Below are 23119 nucleotides of genomic sequence, written 5' to 3'. Positions count from 1 at the left end.
GACCTTTTTTTGTAGGAGGAGGAGTTCCGCCATTGGGCCTCTAGGTGGCATGATTCTTCTCAAGCGCCCGTTAATGAAACCATCGCTGGATCAGGGCTGCAGGATAGGATCTGAGTTCTGGGAAGGGTGCACAACACAGCATCCCACTTCTTTTTCATGTGATCAAGTCCCCAGTTCAACTACCAGCAAAAACCCCTACAGACAACAGGTTCCTGACTGAACTCGGCTTCTGGGTGTCACCATGTGCGGCAGAAAAGGCATGGTTTTAGGTCTAAGTCAGGATGCCAGCTCTTCCACTCCTGGTGAGCTCCCTTGTATATTTCTTAGTGTGAAAACTCACTCGCATTTCTATACCTGGGACCAAAGTGTAGAAGAGTGAATACACAGATGAATAAGATAATCATTCCTCTATCATTCAAATATAATGTTCTCCAGCCCTGGACACGTAGCTCTGTTGGTTAGAGCCATCATCCCCATAGGCCCAGGTTGGGAGTTAGGTCTCCAGTCAGGGCATATACAAGAAAGAACCCATGAATGCACAAATAAGTGGAACAACAAATCTCTCTCTCCACAACCGCTTCCTTTCCCCCTTACTCTCTCTGTAGAATCAATAAATTTTATATAACTTGACGGTTAGCCTGAAGAAGAAATGTTTGTTTTCTTGGAGTCTCCTGGGGGAAAGCAGTTTTATAAGCAGATAATTATAATGCAGTGTGCTATAGTTATAATGAAGGCATGTATAAAGTGTTATGGAAGTTCAGGGAGGGGGAAATTAATTCTTCCAGGGAAGTTGAAAAAGGTTACACAGAGATGTCAAGTGTTGAGGAGTAGGCTTTTGGGAGATAGAAATGATAGAAATTCATATAATAACAGCAGAGTTAAAGACCTTAAAGCAAGAAAGTACAGACCATATTTGGAGAATAGTATGACTATTTTCAGATGATGTGAGTGTCTACATTGAAAGCACAAAAGAATCATCTGAAAAAATTGCTATAGCTAATTAGACTTCAGCAAAGTGGCTGGTTACAGAACATAGTATGTGAGAAAAATCCATTAAAAAAATCTAGATGTAAGCAGTTCATACATATAAAATGGGAAAAAATCTTTTAGAAATGATAGCAACAGTAAACAAAAGAAAAAATAAACAATAAAAAACATATAGGATGTAGATGAATAAAACAAGTACTTGGAAGGACACTTAAAGGAACTACAATTTCTTCTATATGTACATATATACATAATATGTACACATAATATATTAGTATAATGAAGACATAATTCTGGATAATGAGAGGAGGCACTTCAAATCAATATAATACACATGTATTCTCAATGAAGAGTAGAGGGATAACTGGATAACCACTTGGAATAAGTATAAAATAAGATCTCCATCTCACATCATTCTCCAAAATATATTCCAAAACAATTATTTACTATTTTATTTTTCCTTTCTCTCTGTACTTTCAAATCTCTTTGCCAGAGTCCTCAGTCAGCCAGTCCTGGTGTTGCCAGGTGAGATCCTCAGCAAAGACAGAACTGTGTGAACTCTGACACTGGCAAACCTAGACTCTACATGAAATCGTTAGTGAGGAAAACTTGGAGAATTTCTTTTTATACTCAGACATGGAGGTCTAGAATACCATTGAGGTTAAAAACAGCTGGTGACATTTAGCTAGATTACCGAGTAATAAACTATTCAACACAGATGTCATAGATCTTTTACTTATATTTTCTCCCTCCGTCATGGGTTGAATTGTGTCTCCCAAAAAGATATGTTGAAGTCCTACCCCCCCATACCATGTTTCATAATGTGATTGATTTTGGACTAGAATCACTGCAGATGTAATTAGTTAAGCTAAAATGAAGTCATAATGGATTAGGATGGCCCTTAGTCCAGTATGACTGCTGTTTCTATAAGAAGATGGCCATGTGATGACAGAGAAACAGGAGATGGCTTCTGAAGGCAGAGGCTGAGACTTGAGTGATGCCTCTATAAGCCAAAGATTGCCAGCAACACCAGAAGCTGGGAGAGAGGACTGGACAGATTCTGTCTCAGAGAGAACTAACCATGCCAACATCTTAATTATGGACTCCTAACCTCCAGAACTGTGTGAGGAGACATTCTATTGTTTGAAGTCACCCATTTTGCGGTACTTTGTTACAGCATCCCTAGGATACTAACACAACCTCTAAAAAGGGAAAACTATTACTCAGGCATTATTTGTGTGAGTTCTTTCAAAGTCTACTAACCAACAAACACATAATTTTAATGGAGTTGTTCGACTTCTATTTTTAATTCTTCTTCTATTTTTAATTAAGACATGACTGGTTGCAGAGGTGTATAAGACTATTGGCATGCACATGACAAGCCTTCTCTCCCCTCAGACCTCCCCTACCCTGTACCCTGGATCCCCCTCAGAAGACCAAAATTCAACTTGGCTGGCTTCCCAGGCAGCTGTCCTCCAAGGAGAAGCTACCCAAGCTCTCTTAGTGACTTTGGGATTGGAGTTGCCTGAGGAGGAAAATGCCTCCCAAATAGCACAAGAAAAGGAAGGTGTGACATTGGTGCAAAGGACTGTTAGGGCATGGTATTTACCAAGCAGACCAGCCCATTTGCTCTAAATTTACAGGAAAGTCCCATCCTTCAAACATGTCCAGGAGCTTCTAGACTGGTTAGGTTTCCCAGCCCAATATCCTGAGCAGCACACTGAGAATAACCATCAGCAATTGAGGGGAAGAAGGAAAAGTTCTTTGTACATCCTGTAACATTGTATAGATAAGACAAGCTAGAGGTGAAATCATACCACAGATTTAAGTTGAGGTGAAATCTCATTACTCCCACCCAGCCTCTGGTTAGCCAGGTGGGGCAGGTCTTTCCCTCTGCTATACACAGAGCCCTCTGGCCTTGTGTTTGCGCAAAGATGCCATCCAAGTTCATCCTCTCTTTGAAACACTCTTTCCCATTTCCAAACCATTGCCTTCTCCTGGTCCTCACTTGCCCCCCTCTTGCTCATCCACCAGGTCTCAGGTTAACATCTATCAGGTCTCATGGAGGCAATCATCAAACACCCTGTTCCTTCTGCTTACTGTTCTAGATAGAGGATAGTTGAAAGTTAATTATAAAGCTGCATGATTATTATAAGTTCAGGATTTCCAGAAATAACATAAATAAACTGAAATCTTCCAATGCAAAACAGCTCCACTATACAGTGCATGGGTAAACTGGCAAAAAGAAAGAATCAAAAAATTAAAAAAAAAACATAGAAAGGGGAAGTCCTTGAGAGAAGCAGCAATGCATGGTATTCACCAGCTGAAACCATAGCTCCCCTGAAAGCATCCACTTACCCCAGGTGCCTAGAGTTTATATCACTGGACAAAACTCCCATATAGAGCAAGGGGTAAGATAAGAGACCCATCTTTAAAACTGGACCCCTATAAAAGGCTACCCCTTAGGGAAACAATGAAATAAAAAAAATAGTATAGGTTGAAGATAGCATGAAAAATTGTGTCTTGTCTTGGCCATGGATCCTCATGGGGGCAAGGAGAGTATCAAAACTCAAAGGAAAAAAAATTTTTAAGATAAGCATTTTAATTTAAAATGAGGTAGCCAAAAAAAAAATTAAACCTGAATTCAGTCAAGTTTTTAAAACTCATGTCGGGCATATCAGAGGGATGTATTATTCATCAAACTATAGGATAAATAATCCAGTTTTTTTCAATGAATGAATTACAATAGGGAAAAAAGATAAAGAAGAAACTTACTGTGAAAATCTACCACATGCAGTGTTTAAACCTCATTTGGATCACAGTACAAATAAATATACAGTAAAAAATTATGATTTTCATAAGATAATTGAAATTTAACAGTTTCTGAATATTGGATTATATTAAGGAATTATTGTTCATTTTTTAAGTGTGATAATGATACTCTGGTTTTGATTTTTAAATACTTACCTATTAGAAATACATAGTGAAATATTTATGGATATAATTATATGATGTTGAAATTTACTCATAGTAATATGTGAGAGGGAGGTGGGTAGGTGTTTTTCAGTGAAATCAGACTGGCCATGAGTTTACAATTGTCAGCTAGGAAATGGATACATGGGTGTTATACTATTTTTTTCTAGTTTTGTACATGTTAGAAATTTCTATCATGAGTTAAAAAAAAATAAAGTAGACCAAACCTGACAATGCTTCAAGAAAAATACTGCAAATCTTTCTTGAAGACATTTACCTTCTTCAGAGACCTCAGAAGTGTCCTATTGGTATCATTCAACAAATATGAGCTCACAGTTGAAACATACATGACAAAATGAGAGTTCAAGACCAAGAGCCAGCAGAAAAGATGTTTGAAGATATTAAATAGATAATTGAAAAACATGAAAAGGGATTAAGAAACCATTATAAAAAGAGAGCAGGATAATTCTATCAATAGCAGCTTGTTGCAGACTGATCTTCCCACTGTAAACCTATTAGGAAATTTGTTTGAAGGCACTGGAGATCTACCAAGTCAATGTGAACTTACATGGCAAAAATATGGACAGAAGGGAGGTCCAGAGAAGTGAGCCTAGCATTTGAGGTTGATTCTCCCCTCAACGCAACTGCCAAATTCAAAAGCAGTAGATGAGACATGCCTTAGTTTTGGACAGTTTGACAGTTTCTAGGAACAGGAGCTGCTCAAGAAGAGGTATTTATCCTAGCCTTTCACTCGTGATTTGGAAGGGCTATACCCAAGGACATCAGCACTCAGAGTTTTTTAGTTGCAGGATCCCTTTACAAAAACTCATTACATGTTAACATAAATATTTCATGGAAAATAGATATATTTTCCAAAACAAAAGTACTACTGAGAAAAGGGACTTTGTTTTACATTTTTTCAAGCCTCTTTAATGACTGTCTTAATAAAAGACAGCTGGATTCTCATTTCTGCTTCTAATTTGTTGTGATATATTGTTTTTGCTTGAAATATATAAAGAAAATCTGACCTTACACAAATATGTACATAGAAAAGAGTGGAGTATTTGGTAGCTATTACAGATAATTGAGGATACATTTCTTTGATGCTACACCAAAATTCAGAAAGTGGTAGTTTCTTCAAGGTTTGTTGCAATATGGACTCTAAAATCATATCAAAGGTTTTTTAATAGTCTCACAATTTAAAATAAATTCGTCTACCTTGCACTTTGAATAATTTTTAATCTATGCATAATTTTTAACATACATTGCTCATTTGTATGTTAAAAGATGTTGGTTCACTGAATTATACATATCTTCCAAATATTGAAACATTTCATCATGTAATATCTAAAAATCACATTTATTAATATCACCACCAATATCATTGAAAAGTCTTTAATCATCATTTACTAGACATTATTAAGTAAAACTAATGTTTCATTAAAAAAGCATCTAGTTCAGTACACAACTCAGTCTCACACATTTTTTTCTCTAGATGTCTATTTCTGAATACAACACAAGTATATTACATGTATTTCCAATTTTGTCACACAGAATATGAAGGTTGAAACTTAATACTTTCTTCTTTTTAATATTTTACTTATTTATTTTTAAAGAGGGGAAGAGAGGGAGAAAGGGAAACATCAGTGTGTGGTTGCCTATTGAGCTCCCCCTACTGAGGACCTGGCTAGCAATCCAGGCATGTGCCCTGTCTAGGAATCCAACCAGTGACCCTTTGGATCACAGGCTGGCACTCAATCCACTGAGTAACACCAGCCAGGGCTTAATTAATAATTTCTACTGTTCATCAAGGGCATTCTTTAGTGAAACTGGATTTTATTTTGTTTTTACTGCAAGTAGAGGGTTTGGTGCCATTGTCTTGATTTATTCTAACCTATAAATGCTAAAGCACCAATGACATATTACCATCAGTGCATATTTCCACTTAGTGGGGAAAAAAGTCCAAATGTGTTAGTATTATTATCAAAACAGTTTTGACCTGTGGTCTCAGGGACTTCTAGAGATCCACAGACTACATTTGAGAATCACTACCTTAGAAGTGAGAGTAAGCCGGACATAAACCAGTCCTTTTAAATAAGGAAGCCCAGCATTAAATAAGCTCAATCCCTGTTTGCTAGAAATAAAAATAAATCCTCTTTGTAAGATGATATTTTCCAGAACTTCAGCTTATCTCTATAATAGTTTATACATAATATCTGGCACTCAGCTAAAAATAACCAATTCATGAGAAGACAAGGCATAAGTGAAAACCAAAAGAAAATGACAGACAATAAATGAATTCATAGAGGTTCCAAATTATGGACTTAACAAAAATAGAGTTGAAGATAACCACATATATTTAGTGAAATAGAAGAGAAGAGGAAGATTTCAGCAAACAATGGGAAGCTATTTTTCAAAAAGCAAATGGGTGTCTATAACTAAAAGTAATATAACTGAAATTAAGTATACCAAGGATAGATTAAACATAAAATTAAACAAGCTGAAGAAAAAAATCAACAAATTAGAAGATCAGTTATAGATGCAGGGTAAAGCAAGAAGTTATATAAGCATGGAAAAATACAGGAAACAGACTAAGGAGACACATGGGATCTAACATACATATACATGAAGTTCCAGAAAAAGGAAAACAAGAATGGGCAAATCATATTTTAAGATACACCCACTGAGAACTTTTGAAAATTAATGAAAAACATGAATTTACAGACATAGAAAGCATTTGAACTCCCCAAATAGCTAGAAACATGTAAATAGAACCATACCTAGTGCCTCATATTAAAATTGCTGGATACCTCAAAAGCAGTGAAAGAAGGGAAAAAAAGACACATTATCTCAAAAGTATAATTATAAATCAGAAAGCTGATTCTTACTAGAAATAATGGAGGCCAGAAGACTGGAATGATATACAGAATGTGCTAAGGAAAATAATTTCCTGCAAAGAATTTTGTACAAAGCAAAAATATAATTCAAAAAATGAGAGAAAAGAAAGATATTCCTAGAAAAAAGAGAGGAGATTTAAAAAGCATGTTACCCAACAGACCTAGATAATTGAGCATAGTATAAATGTTCTACAGATGAAAAAAAATGACCCCAAACATAAATTTTAAAGTGCAAGGATAAAAGAAGAATGCTGGAACAGGTGTGGTTTTGAAAGCAGTGTATAGTTGGGCCTAAATATAAAGATAAAAATGGGTTGAAAGTAAAGGGATGGAAAAATGTATGTAACTATGTTAATAAAAGAAAGTATACAACAGTAAGGAACATCAAAGGTAAAGAAGTTTTCAAAATGCTAAAACATTTAGTATACTGGGAGAATTTGAAATTTGCATGCATTTAATAACATAGTCTAAAAAAATAGAAAGCAAAAATAGCAACTGAGATTAGAATCATGCAAATACATAATTGGGAGATTTTATCACATTGCTCTCAGCTAATATTTGAAAATCAGTAAGGCAATAAGGAGCACCCAAAACAATATAACTTATATTTTTATTATAGTGCTCAATAAGGGCATATATGCATTTTTATATGCATACAAAATTTATCAAAACTGACTATATCTAGGACATAGGACAAATTTACACATATTTCTTATATTAGACATAATATAAAATTAATATGAAAGAAATAATGTGAAAATCTCCATATGCTTAGAATAAGTATAATATTAGAAAGTATAATAAGAATTATACTTTCAACTAATTCACAGCTCAAAAAAGAAAATCACAATGGAAATTAAAATACATTTTAAACTGAATCAAAATGAAAATATGACATATTAAAACTTTTAGGATGCTGGTAAAGCCATAATTAAAGGGATATTTTTATTTTCAAAAGTTTATATTAAAAATAATGTAAGAAAGCCATAAACAAAAAGTAAAAAATAATATTAGAAGGTCTGAAAATATATAATCTAGGCACCTTCCTTAAGAAGCTAAAAAGCAAAAACAAATTAACTCCAAAAAAATAGGAAAAGAGACTTCTGGTTAAGATGATGGGGCCAGTAAACATTGTGCTTGCCTCCTCCCATGACCACATCAAATGTACAGCTAAAGTACAGAACAACCACCATGAAACTAGCTGAACAGAACTCCTATAACTGAGGATATAAAGAAAAAGCCATGTTGAGGTGGGGCAGAGATGCAAAACGCCCTGGTTCCACACACACGTAGTGGTTAAGAAATAAGGAGATGGATCCAAGATTGTGGTGGAGTAGGTAGAAGCTAAATTCACCTCCTTCTAGGACCAAACTGGGATTACAATTAAATTATAGAAAAATCATCCTAATAACAAACTGAAGTCTAGCTGAAGTCTTATAACTAAGGTTTTACAGAAAAAGTCACAGTAATACTGGTAGGAAGGGCAGAGAAGTGAAAAACACTAACCTCAGACTATTCTAAAAAATTCAAGAGGAGGAAAGGCTTCCAGCCCCATTCTATGAGCCCAGCATATCCTTATTCTATAACCAAAAAGACATTACAAATAAATAAAATTATAGGCCATAGTCCCAATGAACATAGATGCAAAAATATTCGATAAAATATTAACAAACCCAATTCAGCAATACATTAAAAAGATTACATACCATGATCAAATTGGATTTATTTCTGGAATGAAAGATTAATATAATATCTGCAAATCAATGTGATACACCACACAAACAAAATGATGGATAAAAATCATATGATCATATCAATAGAAGCAGAAAAAGCATTTGACAAAATCCAGCACCCATTTATGATAACCACTCTCAGCAAAGTGGGAATAGGGGGAACATAATAAAGTTCATATTTGACAAACCCACAGTTAACATCGTCTTTGACAGTGAAAGTTTAAAAGCATTTCCCATAGGATCAGAAAGAATATAAGGATGTCCTCTTTTATTCAACATTGTATTAGAAGGCATAGCCACAGCAGTCAGACAAGAAGAAATAAAAGGCAGCTAAATTGGGAAAGTAGAAATGTAACTGTCATTGCTTGCAGATGGCATGAAACTATAATTGTGAACTCTAAATATTTCACCACAAAATTATTAGAACTGATACAGGAAATCAGTAAAGTAGCAGGATACAAAATTAGTATTCAGAATGAGTTACATTTATATACAACAATAATGAACTATCAGAAAGAGAAATTAAGAAAATAATGTATATAATTGCATCAAAAATATGTTGTTGGGAACCGCCATGCTTGGTTTCAGAAGCTGTAACTCCACCAAGGCTAAGGCTGAGTGGGCAACCTTTGGACCATAAGCCACTGAGGAGACAAAGCTTATCTCCCTGGCAGGAACACCACTTCTGCTCCTTTTACTTCATCCATAACTGGCCCCCAATGCTTGGTCAGTTAGCCAATGATGGGTAAGATTCCCCAAGGGGGGAATGATCTAAGACAGGCATGATCACGTGAGAGGCCCCCAAGGAAGGATTGGGGGGCTACAGTAAAAGGGGGTGATGGACCCTCACCCCTCGGCTGTGACAAAGCCTGAGTCCTCCTTCTGTCTGTGAGAAGTCTCCTAATCTCTTGGCTGCCTTACTTCCCCTGCCTGACTTATGCCTGAAACAATGACAGAGGGTGGTGCAGCCCTATGCTGGAAAGGGCAGGTTCCCCGGGGCAATCAGGCCTAAGAAAGAATATGTAAAATCCTGTGAAACCTGCTTTGTTTAGAATGCTCTCAATTAAATAAGGGTCCAAGCAAGAAGTGAGTTTGTTCCTCAAAGTTTTATAGCTCTTTAGCTAACAGAGCTGACTCAGAATAGGCCCTCAGAGTTCTTTGTTATCTATTGTTTGATCCTTACTGCCTGACAATGATTAATGAGCTTTACCTGTATTCCTGTGCACATGAACCCAATAAAAGCCCATTGAAAAAAAGGCTCTTGGCCCTTCTCCTTTGAGAGATCGGCCACATTTCCTCCCCAAGCAGATCATGTCTTGGTAGACTTATTCTCATCTGTGGCAGCCAGAGGGATGGGGCCCTGCAGGTGGGGCCCTGCAGGCAGAGCCCCCCAACAATATGTAGAAAGAAAATTTAACCAAGGAGGTAAAAGAGCTGTACATGGAAATCTATAAGACGTTGAAGAATGAAATGGAAGAAGATGCAAATAAATGGAAGCATATATCATGCTCATGAAGAATTAACATTGTTAAAATGTCTACACTACCCAAATCAATTTATAGATTAAATGAAATCCCTATCAAAATACCAATGGCATTGTTCACAGAACTAGAACACGTAATTCTAAAATTCATATGGAACTACAAAAGACTTTGAATAGCTTCAGAAATCTTGAGAAAAAAGAACATAGTTGGTTATCCACTACTTGATATCAAACAATACTACAAGGCCATGGTAATCAAAACAACATGGTACTGGCATGAAAACTGACTGATAAATTGATGGAATAGAATAGGGAACCTAGAAATAAACCCATGCCTGTGCAGTCAATTGAACTAAGACAAAGGAGGCAGGAATGAACAGTTGGGTGAAGACAGTCTCTTTAATAAATGTGTTGGGAAAACTGGAAAGATAAATTTAAAAATGAAACTAGACCACTTTCTTACACCATATACAAGAAATAATTCAAAATGGATTAAAGGTTTAAGTATAAGCCTTGAAACCATAAACTCCTAGAAGAGAACATAGGCAATAAACTCCTTGAAATCATTCTCAGGAATATATATATATGATCTTTCTCTTTAGACAAGCTATATATATATATAGATCTTTCTCTTTGGACAAGGGGAACAAAAGAAAAATAAACAAATGGAACTGCACTATACCAAAGAGAATTTGTACAGCAAGGGAAACATCAACAAAATTAAAAGATAACCTGTTGAATGGTAGAAGACATTTGCTTATGATACATTCAATAAGGGGTTAATTTCAAAAATATATAAGTAACTTAAAAAATTTAACACCAAAGAAACAAGCAATCTGATTTAAAAATGGGCAAAAGTTCTGAATAGATATTGCTCCAAAGAGGACATAGAGATAGCCAATAAACATATGAAAGGATACTCAGTGTCACTAATTATCAGGATTTCAAATTGAAACAACAATGAGATATCACCTCATTCCTGTCAAATGGCTATCATCAACAAATTAACAAACAACAAGTGTTGGTGAGAACGTGAAGAAAAGGAAACTTTCATGCACTGTTGGGATTGTTATTAGGGCAGCCACTATGGAAAATGGTATGAAGGTTCATCAAAAATTAAAATTGAACTACCATATGACCTCACCATTCTGCTTCTGGGTATTTATTCGAAGAAACCCAAAACACTAATTTGAAAGGAAATATGCATATATGTTTGTTGCTGCATTATTTACAGTTGCCAAGATATGAAAGTAATCCAAATGTCCATCTATAAATGAACGGATAAAAACGTTGTGGTACCTAAGTATACCCATATAAAAACTGGAACATAATCAACAAAAGAAAAAAGCAAACAAAATATAACCAGAGTATTGAAATTAAGAAAAAAATTAAGAAAGCAAAAACAATCAATCAGAACGACAAAAAGAAAAGAGAATCCAAAAACTGAGGATAGTGTAAGCAGCCTGTGGGATAACTTTAAGCAATCCAAAATTCGCTTCAAAGGGAAACCTATTTGAAAAAAATAATGAAAGAAAATTTCCCTCATTTGGTGAAGGAAATAGACATGCAAGTCCAGGAAGCACAGAGTCCCAAATGAGGTGGATGCAAAGAGGTCCACCCCAAGACACATCATAATTAAAATGTCAAAAAGTTAAATATAAGCCCTGGCTGGTGTAGCTCAGTGGATTGAGCGCGGGCTGTGAATCAAAGTGTCACAGGTTCAATTCCCAGTCAGGGTACATGCCTGGGTTGCAGGCCATGACCCCCAGCACGCACATTGATGTTTCTCTCTCTCTCTCTATCTACCTCCCTTCCCTCTCTAAAAAATAAATAAATAAAATCGTTTAAAAAATCTTTAAAAAACAAAACAAAATATATTTTTTAAAAAAGGTACATATAAAGAGATGGGAAGGGGGTGTTTCAGAATGGGTGAGAGGTGAGGGAATTAAGAAGTACAAATAGGTAGTTACAGGATAGCCTTTGGGTTGTAGAGTACAGTATAGGAAAGGGAGTAGCCAAAGAACTTACAGGCATGACTCTTCAACATGAACAAGGGTGGAAGTATTGCCTGAGGGAATGGGAGGTACTGGGTGGAGGGGAGTAAAGAGGGAAAAATCAGGACAACTATAATAGCAAAATCAATAAAATATAATTTTTTAAAAAAGAAAAAATCATTGAGTAAAATCCCATGTACACAGTATTTAGCATCAACAATTTCAATTTATAGACAATCTCTTTTATCTATATGCTGTATCTTTACCACTTCTTCATCCCTATCATTTTGAAGCAAAATCCAGACACCATATAATTTTTTGTGAATAATTTATTATTAAACATATTCATATTGACCATGAAATTAAATTATTAAACTATAATCTATGTCCATTTTTCCATCTGTATATCACATTTATTTAAGACATTCCAAAATTATCTGTAAAAATAAAATGCATCATGTATATTTGAAACTTTGTCCATAGGTATCAGAAAAAAATTATAAAACATACCATTACCTATTTATACAAATACTTTTTAACCTGGTTTCATTAACTAGCTGTTTTTAAGGGAAAGAGTTAGACACAAACATTAGATAGATAGGTAGCATGGACAGATAGACAGATAGATGATAGATACATAGGTACATGGATAGATAATAGATAGATAGATAACAGAAAAATAAAGTGAGACTCAGAAAAAGGCAGATTTATTTTTTAAATTACTTTATTGTTGTTCAAGTATAGTTGTTTGCATTTACCCCCCACTGCAGTCATCCCCACCTCCCTACTCTGATTCCACCCTCCCTTGGTTTTGTCCATGTGTCCTTTATAGTTGTTCCTGAAAAACCCTTCCCTCCTTTCCACCCATTATCTCCTCTCACCTCCCCTCTCATTACTGTCAGATTGTTCTTAATTTCAATTTTTTTGGTTATATTTTCCTTGCTTGTTTGTTTTGTTGATTAGTTTCCTGTTAAAGGTGAGATAATATGGCATTTCTCTTTTACCGCCTGGCTTATTTCACTTAGCATAATTCTCTCCAGTTCTACCCATGATGTCACAAAGTGTATGAGATCCTACTTTCTGCTGCATAGAATTCCATTGTATAAATGTATCATAGTTTTTTGATCCATTCATTTACTGATGGGCACTTAGGTTGCTTTCAGCACTTGGCTATTGTAAATCCTGCTGCTATAAACATTGGGGTGCATAGGTGCTTTTGGATTGGTGTTTCAGGGTTCTTAGGATATAACCCAGCAGTGGAATTGACAGGTCAAAAGGCAGTTCCATTTTTAATTTTCTGAGGAAATTCCATACTGTTTTCCACAGTGGCTGCACGTCTGCATTCCCATCAACAGAGCACTAGGGTGCCCTTTTCTCCACATCCTTTCCAACACCTGCTGTTTGTTTCTTTGTTTATAATGGCTATTCTGACCGGTGTGAGGTGGTATCTCATTGTGCTTTTAATTTGCATCTCTCTGATGGGTAGTGATGCTGAGCATCTGTTCATATGTCTCTGGGACCCTGTATTTCCTCCTTGGAGAAGTGTCTGTTCAGGCCTTTTGCTCACTTTTTAATTGGGTTGTTTGTCTTCCTGAAGTGGAAGTTCTTTATATATTTTGGAGATCAAACCCTTGTCTGAGAAATCATTTGGAAATATGTTTTCCCATACAGTTGGTTCTCTTTTTCATTTTAATGCTGTTTTCTTTAGCCATGCAGAAGCTTTTTATTTTGATGAGGTCCCATTTGTTTATTCTTTCCTTTATGTCCCCTTGCTCTAGGGGTATATCAGTGAAAATATTGCTGCATGGAATATCTGAGATTTTTCTGCCAATGTTTTCCTCTAGGACTTTTATGGTGTCATGACTTATATTTAAGTCTTTTATCAACCTTGAATTCATTTTTGTGTATGATATAAGTTGGTGATCGAGTTTCATTTTTTTTGCACATAGCTGTCCAGTTCTCCTAACACAATTTGATGAAGAGACTGTTTTTACTCCATTTTATGCTTCTTTACCCTTTTTTGTAAATATTAATTGACCACAGAGACGTGGGTTTATTTCTGGGCTTTCTATTCTATTCCATTGGTCTATGTGCTTGTTCTTATACCAGTACCAAGCTGTTTTGATTACAGTTGACTTGTAATACAGTTTGATATCAGGCATTGTGATCCCTCCTACTTTGTTCTTCTTTCTCAAATTTCCACAGCTATTCGGGGTCACTTATGGTTCCATATAAATTTTTCAGATGTTTGCTCTACACTTGTGAAATATGTCAATGGTACTTTCATAGGGATTGTGTTGAATCTATGAACTGCTTTCGGTAGTATGGACATTTTGTTGATGTTAATTCTTCCAATCCATGAGCATGGTACATGTTTCCATTTGTTTGTGTCTTCCTTAATTTATTTCTTCAGAGTTGTGTAGTTTTCTGCTTATAGGTCTTTTACATCCTTGGTTAGGTTTATTCGTAGATACTTTATTTTTCTTGTTGCTATATCAAATGGGATTTTTTCCTGATTTCTGTTTCTGATATTTTATTGTTGGTACATAAAAATGCCTTTGATTTCTGGATATTGACTTTGTATCCCAGTTTTGCAAAATTCTCTTATGAGGTTGTGCAGTTTTTAGTGGATTCTGTAAGATTTTCTATGTACACTGTCATGTCACATGCAAACAATGGCCATTTTGCTTCCTCCTTTCCAATTTGAATGCCTTTTATTTCTTTTTGTTGTCTGATTGCTGTGGCTAGGACTTCCAATACTATGATGAACAGAGGTGGTGAAAGTGGAGATCCTTGTCTTGTTGCTGATCTTAGTGGGAAGGAAAGCTTTTAGTTTTTGCCCATTTGAGTATAATGTTGGCTATAGGTTTCTTGTATGTAGCCTTTATTATGTTGAGGAATGCTCCCTCTGTTCCCACTTTGCTGAGTGTTTTTTATCATAAATGGGTGCTGTACATTACCAAATGCTTTTTCCTCATCTATTGATATAATTATGTGAATTTTGTCTTTCCTTTTGTTTAATGTATGTATTACATTTATTGATTTGTGAAAATTGTACCATCCTTGCATCCCTGGGATGAATCCCACTTGATCATGGTGTATGATCTTTTCAATGTATTGCTGGATGCGGTTTGCCAATATTTTGTTGAGGATTTTAGCGTCTCTGTTCATCTGCAATATTGGCCTGCACTTTTCTTTCTTTGTTGTGTCTTTATCTGGTTTTGGGATTAGGAAGATGCTAGCTTCATAAAAAGAGTTTGGGAGTCTTCCATCTTCTTGGATTTTTTGGGATAGTCTGTGAAGGATAGGGGTTAGCTCTTCCTTAAGTGCTTTATGAGATTCTCCTGTAAAACCATCCGGTCCTGGGCTTTTGTGTGTCAGGAGTTTTTGTGATTAATGCTTCAATTTCATCAGCTGTTATTGGTCTGTTCAGGCTTTGAGTTTTGTTCTTCACTGAGTTTTGGAAGATTATATTTTTCTAGAAATTTGTCCATTTCACCTAGGTTTTCAAATTTCTTGGCATACAGTTCTTCATAGTAATTTCTTACAATCCTTGGTATCTCTGTGGTATCAGTTATAATCTCTCCTCTTTCATTTCTGATTGTGTTTATTAGGGTCCCCTCTCTTTTTATCTTGATGAGTCTGCTTAAAGCACAGGTGTCAAATAAGGCCCATGGGCTGAATCCGGCCTTCTACCTTGTTTTATCTGGCCTGTCACCTTGTTTCTATCCAGTGTCAGTGCCAACCTCCTTGCCCCTATTTAAGGAGTAGTTACATTTATACAGTCCTAAAATTACATTCGGCCCTTTGAAAGCAACCGGGAGGTTGATGTGACCCCTGGTGAAAATGAGTTTGACACCCTGGCTTAACGATTTGTCAATTTTTTTATCTTCTCAAAGAGCCAGCTACTGGATTTGTTGATCCTTAGGATTTTGCTTTTAATCTCTATGTCATTTACTTCTGCTCTGATCTTAGTTATTTCCTTCTACTTTCTCTGGGCTGTCTTTGTTGTTGGTCCTCAAGTTCTTGTAGGTGTAGGGTTAGGTTGCTTATTTGAAATGTTTCTATCTTTTTTAGGTAGGCCTGTATCTCTATGAAGTTCCCTCTCAGGACTGCCTTCACTGTGTCTCATAAGTTTTGGACTGTTGTGAGTTCATTTTCATTTGTTTCCAGAAACTTCTTGATTTCTTCCTTAATCTCATTCTTGACCCATTCATTATTTAATAGCATGCTATTCAATGTCCATCAGTTTTAATGTTTTTGAGTTTTTTCTTGAGGTTAGTTTCTAGTTTTAGTCCCTTGTGGTCAGAGAAAATGCTTTCTATGATTTCAATTTTCTTGAATTTGTTGAGCTTGTTTTGTGTTCTATTATGTGGTGTATCTTTGAGAATGTTCCATGTGCATTTGAAAAGAATGTGTATTTTGCTTCTTTGGGATGAAAGGATCTATATACATCAGTTAAGTCCATTTGATCTAGGACATTGCTCAATGCTGTAATATCTTTATTGATATTTTGTTTGGAAGATCTAGCCATTGTTGGATCTAGGGTGTTAAAATCCCCTACTATAATTGTGTCGCTGTCAATACATTTCTTGAGGTCCTTCAAGATTTTCTTTATGTTTTTGGGTGCTCCTATTTGGGTGTATATATAGTCACAATGTCTATGTCTTCTTGATATATTCTTCCCTGGAGCATTATGAAGTGACCTTCTAGGTCTCTTTTTATGGCCCTTGTTTTGAAGTCTATGTTGTCATATATGAGTATTGCTATCCCAGCTTTTTATTTCTGTCCATTTGTTTGGAATACATTTTCAGCCCTTTACTTTCAATATGTATAGGTATTTTGTTATGAGGTGGATCTCTTGTAGGCAGAATATGTGTGGTTCATGATTTCTTATCCTTTCAACTATCTATGTCTTTTGATTGGGGCATTCAATCCATTTATGCTTAAAGTTATTATTGATACGTACTTATTCATTGCCATGTTACTTCCTTTTTACCTGAGTTCCTCTCTCTCTAACTCTTTTCTTTTTTTTTTTTTCCTTAAAGCAGACCTGTTAGCATCTCTTGCAGGGCTGGTTTGAAGAAGGTGTATTCTTTGAGGCTTCTTTTGTCTGGGAAACTCATTTCACTTTCCATTTCAATTGAGAGCCTTCAATTGAGAGTAGTCTTATTTGTAGGCCTTTGTTTTCCATTACTTGGAATATTCCTTGCCAGTCCCTTCTGGTTTGAAGTGTTTCCATTGAGAAGTCAGCTGTTAGCCTTATTGGGGCTCCCTTGTATGTTACTTCCTATTTCTCCCTTGCTTCCTTTAAGATTCTCTCTTTGTCTTGAAATTTTGCCATTTTAATTATGTCTTGTAGTGGGCCTGTTTGTGTTCCCCTTGATTGGGACCCTCTCTGTTTTCTGAATTTGTTTGACTTTTTCGCTCATCAAATTAGGTAAATTTTCCATCATTACTTTTTCAAACAGGTTTTCTATCCCTTGCTCTTCTTCTTCTCCTTCTGGTGTCCCTATTGTATAGATACTATTACATTTCATATTGTGCTGCAGTTCCCTTAACACCTCTTTGTTCTTTCTGAGTCTTTTTCCCTTTTCTTGCTCTTTCTGGGTGTTTTTTTCTGCCTTTTGCTCCAGCTTGCTCATTTGATCCTCTACTTCATCTAGCTTGATTTTGATTCCTTCCACTGTGTTCTTCAAATCAGAAATTGTATTCTTCATTTCCTCTTGGCTCTTTTTGATAGTTTCTATTTCTTTTTTTCATGTTGATATAGTTTGCAGTGAGTTCATTGTAATTTCCCTATAGTTTTTGGTAATTCTCTGTGAGCTCATGGAGCTTCCTTATAACCATTGCTTTGAATTCACTATCTGACTGTTGACTTGCTTCTATTTCATTGTGCATTCTTTCTGAGGCTTCCTCCTTTGTTTTCATTTGGGGTTTATTTATTTGTCTTCCCATTGTTTGTGAGATTCTTTTTGTAAGCCTTTGCTCTTAAATTTATCTGTTCTGATTCATGGGCTTGTGGTGTGTATTTCTGTGGTAGGAGACCCGTGATTCAGTGGTGCAGTCTCCTTGATCCCTTGAACTTGCTGCTCTTAGGCTCTCATTTATGTTGGCTCTCTGGATGTCTTTGGGTTTTGATTGTTGTTAGGTCTTTCTTTGGTGGGTCCTTCCCTCCAGCTAGTTAACTGAGGGTCAATCCCCCCACCCCATCTTGTATTCTGTTGTGCAGGTGTGGACAAGTTGTATTGAAGCTGGTTCTTCTGTCTGTCTGAGGTTTTGAGATTTCTCTCTCACTATTGTTCAGTTGTTTGTTCTGGGTAATTTCTCCACCATTTAGTTATAATTCCAGATTGGTTCTGGGTGGAGGTTAGTGTGACTTCCACTCATTCCTTCACCATCTTCCCTTATTATTTGTTGGTTCTTCCTTTGTTAGTGGGTTCTCTCTTCCAGCTGGCATGCTTGTGTTCACAGCTCCCACCTACTCTTTTATGTGATCAGTTTTAGGGGGAAGACATAATGGATTAAGAAAGGGGGAGTATATTCTATGGAATTTAAAGTACCAACCTATAGAGAAGAGATAGGAGATCCTTTGGATAAGTATAGTGTTAACCATGATATTTCACCCAGCTAGCCACTTTTTAGAAAGGGTGGAAAAAAGATAAGACTCTTGTTAGGGGTGAGGAAGAATTGTGAATTGGATCTAGAAAGCAGTGAGCTTGTGGGAGGTCGGATTATGAGATACAGTGAGAGTAAAAGATAGAAAACAGGTGTAGTGTATGAGAGAATAGAGTTGATCACAACAGTAATAAAGTTCTGGAAGACAGTGAAATGGTCTAAGATCCAGGAGGGGTGCTGTGTAGTATTTACAATTCTATGGAATAATAATTATTTACAGTAATACTGGAACAACAATCATATGGCAGAATCTACATGATCTGAATAACAAGAATAGGAAGTACATGACCTAGATTAGTGTGCTATTGGAACACAAGTGAAGTAAAAGTAGGAAATTAAAAATACACTATGAAAGAGAGAACAAGGAAAACCAGTCAAACAATACAATTAAACAAAGAAAACTAAACAGAAAGAAAAGAAAAAACTACTAATAAAATAAAAGAAGTAAAAATAATGAAAATAATAATAATAATACAAATAAACAATGATATGCAAGTTCTCTGGAATAGCAAAATAAAATTTGTTTCAGTTTCTCAGTTGTTGGGTTTGGCCTTGTGATCCTTCTTTGGGTCTGACTCTGGTCCTTTCACAGCTCCAGGTCTTATTGTCTCACTTGGGGAAAAAGAACAGAAGAAGAGAAGAGAAGAGAAGAGAAGAGAAGAGAAGAGAAGAGAAGAGAAGAGAAGAGAAGAACAAAAAAAGATAATATAGAAAGAAAAGCCTCCCGCTGACTTTAAAGTGGTGAAGCAAGTTCTGATGGTCTTCCTGGCTACAGCAGGCTGAGGGGGATTGGGTTTTGCTTTTCTCCCTCCTGTGGTGGCCAGGTCTGGGCCACAGTCTTCACAGTTCCCCAGACTCCAGACCAGTTCCTCAGTTTGCTGCTGGACCCCCAGTGCCTTTCTGCACCGATCTGAACCTTCAGTCCACCAGTTGTGCCATCCTTGATGTGCACCAATTAGGGGCAACTCACACACCACTTTCTCACTCTTTACTGTCCTAGGTGTTAGGCACTCTCAAAGTCTCTTCAGGGTAGTTCAACAACCCCACTGAGTCAAGTCTTTCTGGGGATTGCTAACTCCCCAAACCCTGCTGCTCTCCTCTGTGGGGGTGCCTCCTCCTTCCTCTTAGTGAGCCAGTCCAGCCATGCTGGGTAGAGGTGCAGCTGTGGTGGCAGCAGGGGTGGGCTGCTGTGGTGGAGGCAGGGGCATGGCTGCTGCAGCAGAGGGGTCAGGTGTGGAGCATGGCTGGGGTAGCAGGGCAACCACTGTGGGATAGTTCCCTAATCAGCCACCAAGAGCCTCTTTTTTGAACAAAATACTCCTGTTCAAGCCTGCTGCTCCCAACAAGCACCTGGCCTCACACAGCCCAACTTTCCAACCAGACCAAAGACTCTTCAGGTCAGGGTCCATCATGGCCCAACTCTTCTCCCTTCTCCAGGTGTCACCCAGCTCCTCAATTTTTCTGGTAATAACCCAGCTGGCAGCCATAGTCTCAGCAGGTGAACACTGCCCCTGTGTGTCTCCCACTTTGTCTTTATTCCCCCCAACTACTTCAAGCATCCAGGCCATCCTAGTGGCACTCTATCCTCCCTGTTTGGCAGGGGAGGGAGCCATTGACCTGGCTCTCTTCCAAGACTCCTGTGGCCAGCCCAGCAGGTGCTGGGCCTGGGGCTGCAGAAGCTCTGGTCCCCATGTTGGTCTGAGGAACCTTACTATCTCAAAGCAATTTCCTTACTGTCTGTTTTCAATGTCTTCTATAATTTTGGCCTCCAATCTTCATATACGCTAGGATACCCTTGGCTGTTCGCTCTGTTTCTCAGAAGATTGTCCAGGTGTTCCACCTGTGTACAGGGGAAATCAGGCAGATTTATTTTTAAAGAATTGGCCTATTCAGTCATGGTTTCTGACAAGTCGGAAATATGTCATATGGGGTGGCAGGCTAGAGACTCAGGTAAGAGTTGATATTGAAGCCTTAAGTCCAAATTCCTTAGGGAAGGAGGAAGAAAACTCAGGCAAGTTTTCCAAGTTCCAGTTTTGAGAATTCCATCTTTGTTAAGAAAGCTGTCCTTGCTTTTAAGGCCAACTTATTAGATGAGGCTAACCTACACTTGTGGAGAGTTGTCTGCTTTACTCAAAGTTGGCATCTTCAAATGTTAATCACATCTAGAAATACCTTCAAAGCAACATTCAGGCTGGTGGTGTTTAACCAAACAAGCTGTCACTATAGCCCAGTCATGTTTACACATGAAATTAGTCATCAAACCAGTAGATACCTGAACTAATTGGCACAGCAGAATTACTGTGTTTTCAAGAAGTGTTTATTTGTTACATTTAATAATTGTCAAATTTTTGGCTACTTTATGATATTTTCATAAACTAAGTTTTAATAATGGGAAAAACACATTTTAATGTAAATTTTATTGTTATAGAACATTTCATAAAGTAATTTATAAATGTAGTTATTATAGAGGAATATAGAGGGAAGGATCAATAGAAAAGTTACAAGCAAAAATTATATTGACAAGCTTCTGACAGGAAAAGTAGGATGTAAAATTTCCAACTCTATGAAAGCTATTTATGTTTTTTAACACCTGATAAATATAAAAGTCATTGTAAAATTTAGAATACATTAAATAAATTTAAAGGCTGATGAAACAGTTTTATTTTTAAATTACATATATATAGTGGTTGAAAAAGGGATTCTACAGAAAGTAACCCCCAAGGGCAATCTGATCATCAATCCCTCACTAGGCAAGTCATGGTGGGTAGTTACACCTGAGGCCTATAACTTTTGCAGGAAAAGGTTTTTTCTTTGCTTTAATCAAGCCCTGTCCAATTGTTTCTGCGCATTTACATTAACACTCAGTTAAAATTCCTCTTTTTCAAAGTAACCACCCTCAATAGAGCACATAATCTTGTTAACCATCCTGTAACCCACTCCCCACCTTGCTTTCCCCCAACACCACATAATCTTCTTTAGGTTCCCTCCTTAATTCCAAAGCATAAAGAAACTGCAAAACTCATTCTCCAAAGCAGTTGAGATATTCCTTCCTGGTATTCTTGTCAGCTTGGGCTCAAATAAACTCTAGAACTAATCTCTACTGATTTGGATGTTTCTTATGACAACAGTATGTATATACAAGAGGGAGACCCCCCAAAAACAGAATTTACTTACAAAAAATTGTGTATTTATTCCTACATGTTTGAACTTCAATCACCTTCAAAGTACTCTCCATTTGATGAAATATCACTTCTGAGATGTTTTTTCTACTGCTCAAAACAGTTTTTGAACTCATCAATTTTGATGCCTTGTAGTGCTTCTGCTATTTTTTGTTTCACCTCTTCCACATCAGCAAAACCTTTCCCTTTGATTACTTTTTCATCCAGGTAAACAAACAAAAATAACTCGCTTGGGGCAATATCAGGTGAATAAGGAGGGTGGGGCACGGAAGTCATGCTGTCTTTGGCCAAAAACTACTGAACGCTCAGTGTGGTGTGGGCAGGTGTGCTCATAAATCAGCCATCATGAAATGGGCAAACACAGTGAAAGACACTTCAAAAAAATTCATTGAATCTGAATGCAGCCTCTCACAACAATGTCAGCTGATACAGATGGATTCTGAGAACACTCACCTAATGGAGGAAGCCTGTACTACAGTGGGCCTGCCCTCCAGAAGAGAATTCCAGTTTTGGGGGTTCCCCCTCATATATGTATATGTACATGTATTCATATATTGTATGTGAAAAAGAAAGTCACAGCACATTATAGAGTATGTGACCCCAATCATATAAACTAAACAAAGCCACAATATCCACATGATTATAGAAAAAAAAATTCCAGAAGCCCTGCACCAGGAATGAGAGGAGAGGGCAAGGACATTCTTTTTTTTTAAAAGATTTTATTCATCCATTTTTAGAGAGGGAAGGGAAGGAGAAAGAGAGAGAGAGAGAGAGAAACATCAATGTGCGGTTGCTGGGGGCCGTGGCCTGCAACCCAGGCATGTGCCCTGACTGGGAATCGAACTTGCGACACTTTGGTTAGCAGCCCGTGCTCAATCCACTGAGCTACGCCAGCCAGGGCTGCAAGGACATTCTTATTGTGTATGGATATCTTATAGCCATGTGTGCTCATGTCATAACTTAACATTCTATTAAATCTCTTAAATGTTGAAGTAAACTTGAGGAGAAGAAACTACCTACAAATAGGTATCATGCTAATAAAATATAATCTTTCAAGAAGATAGCAAAAATTTGATGCAACTTTCCTGGCACCTTCTTTGAGCTGAGCAGTTAAGAGCCCAGTTGTTGCTTTGATGCTGGAATTGGCCGTCAGATGCTTACCATCCAGCTGGGATGACATGTTTTCAAAGAACAT

The sequence above is a fragment of the Phyllostomus hastatus genome, unplaced genomic scaffold, assembly GCF_019186645.2.
Source record: "Phyllostomus hastatus isolate PE091 unplaced genomic scaffold, TTU_PhHast_1.1 phas_contig_2, whole genome shotgun sequence".
Classification (NCBI taxonomy): Eukaryota; Metazoa; Chordata; class Mammalia; order Chiroptera; family Phyllostomidae; genus Phyllostomus; species Phyllostomus hastatus.
This window is presented reverse-complemented; position numbering follows the sequence as displayed.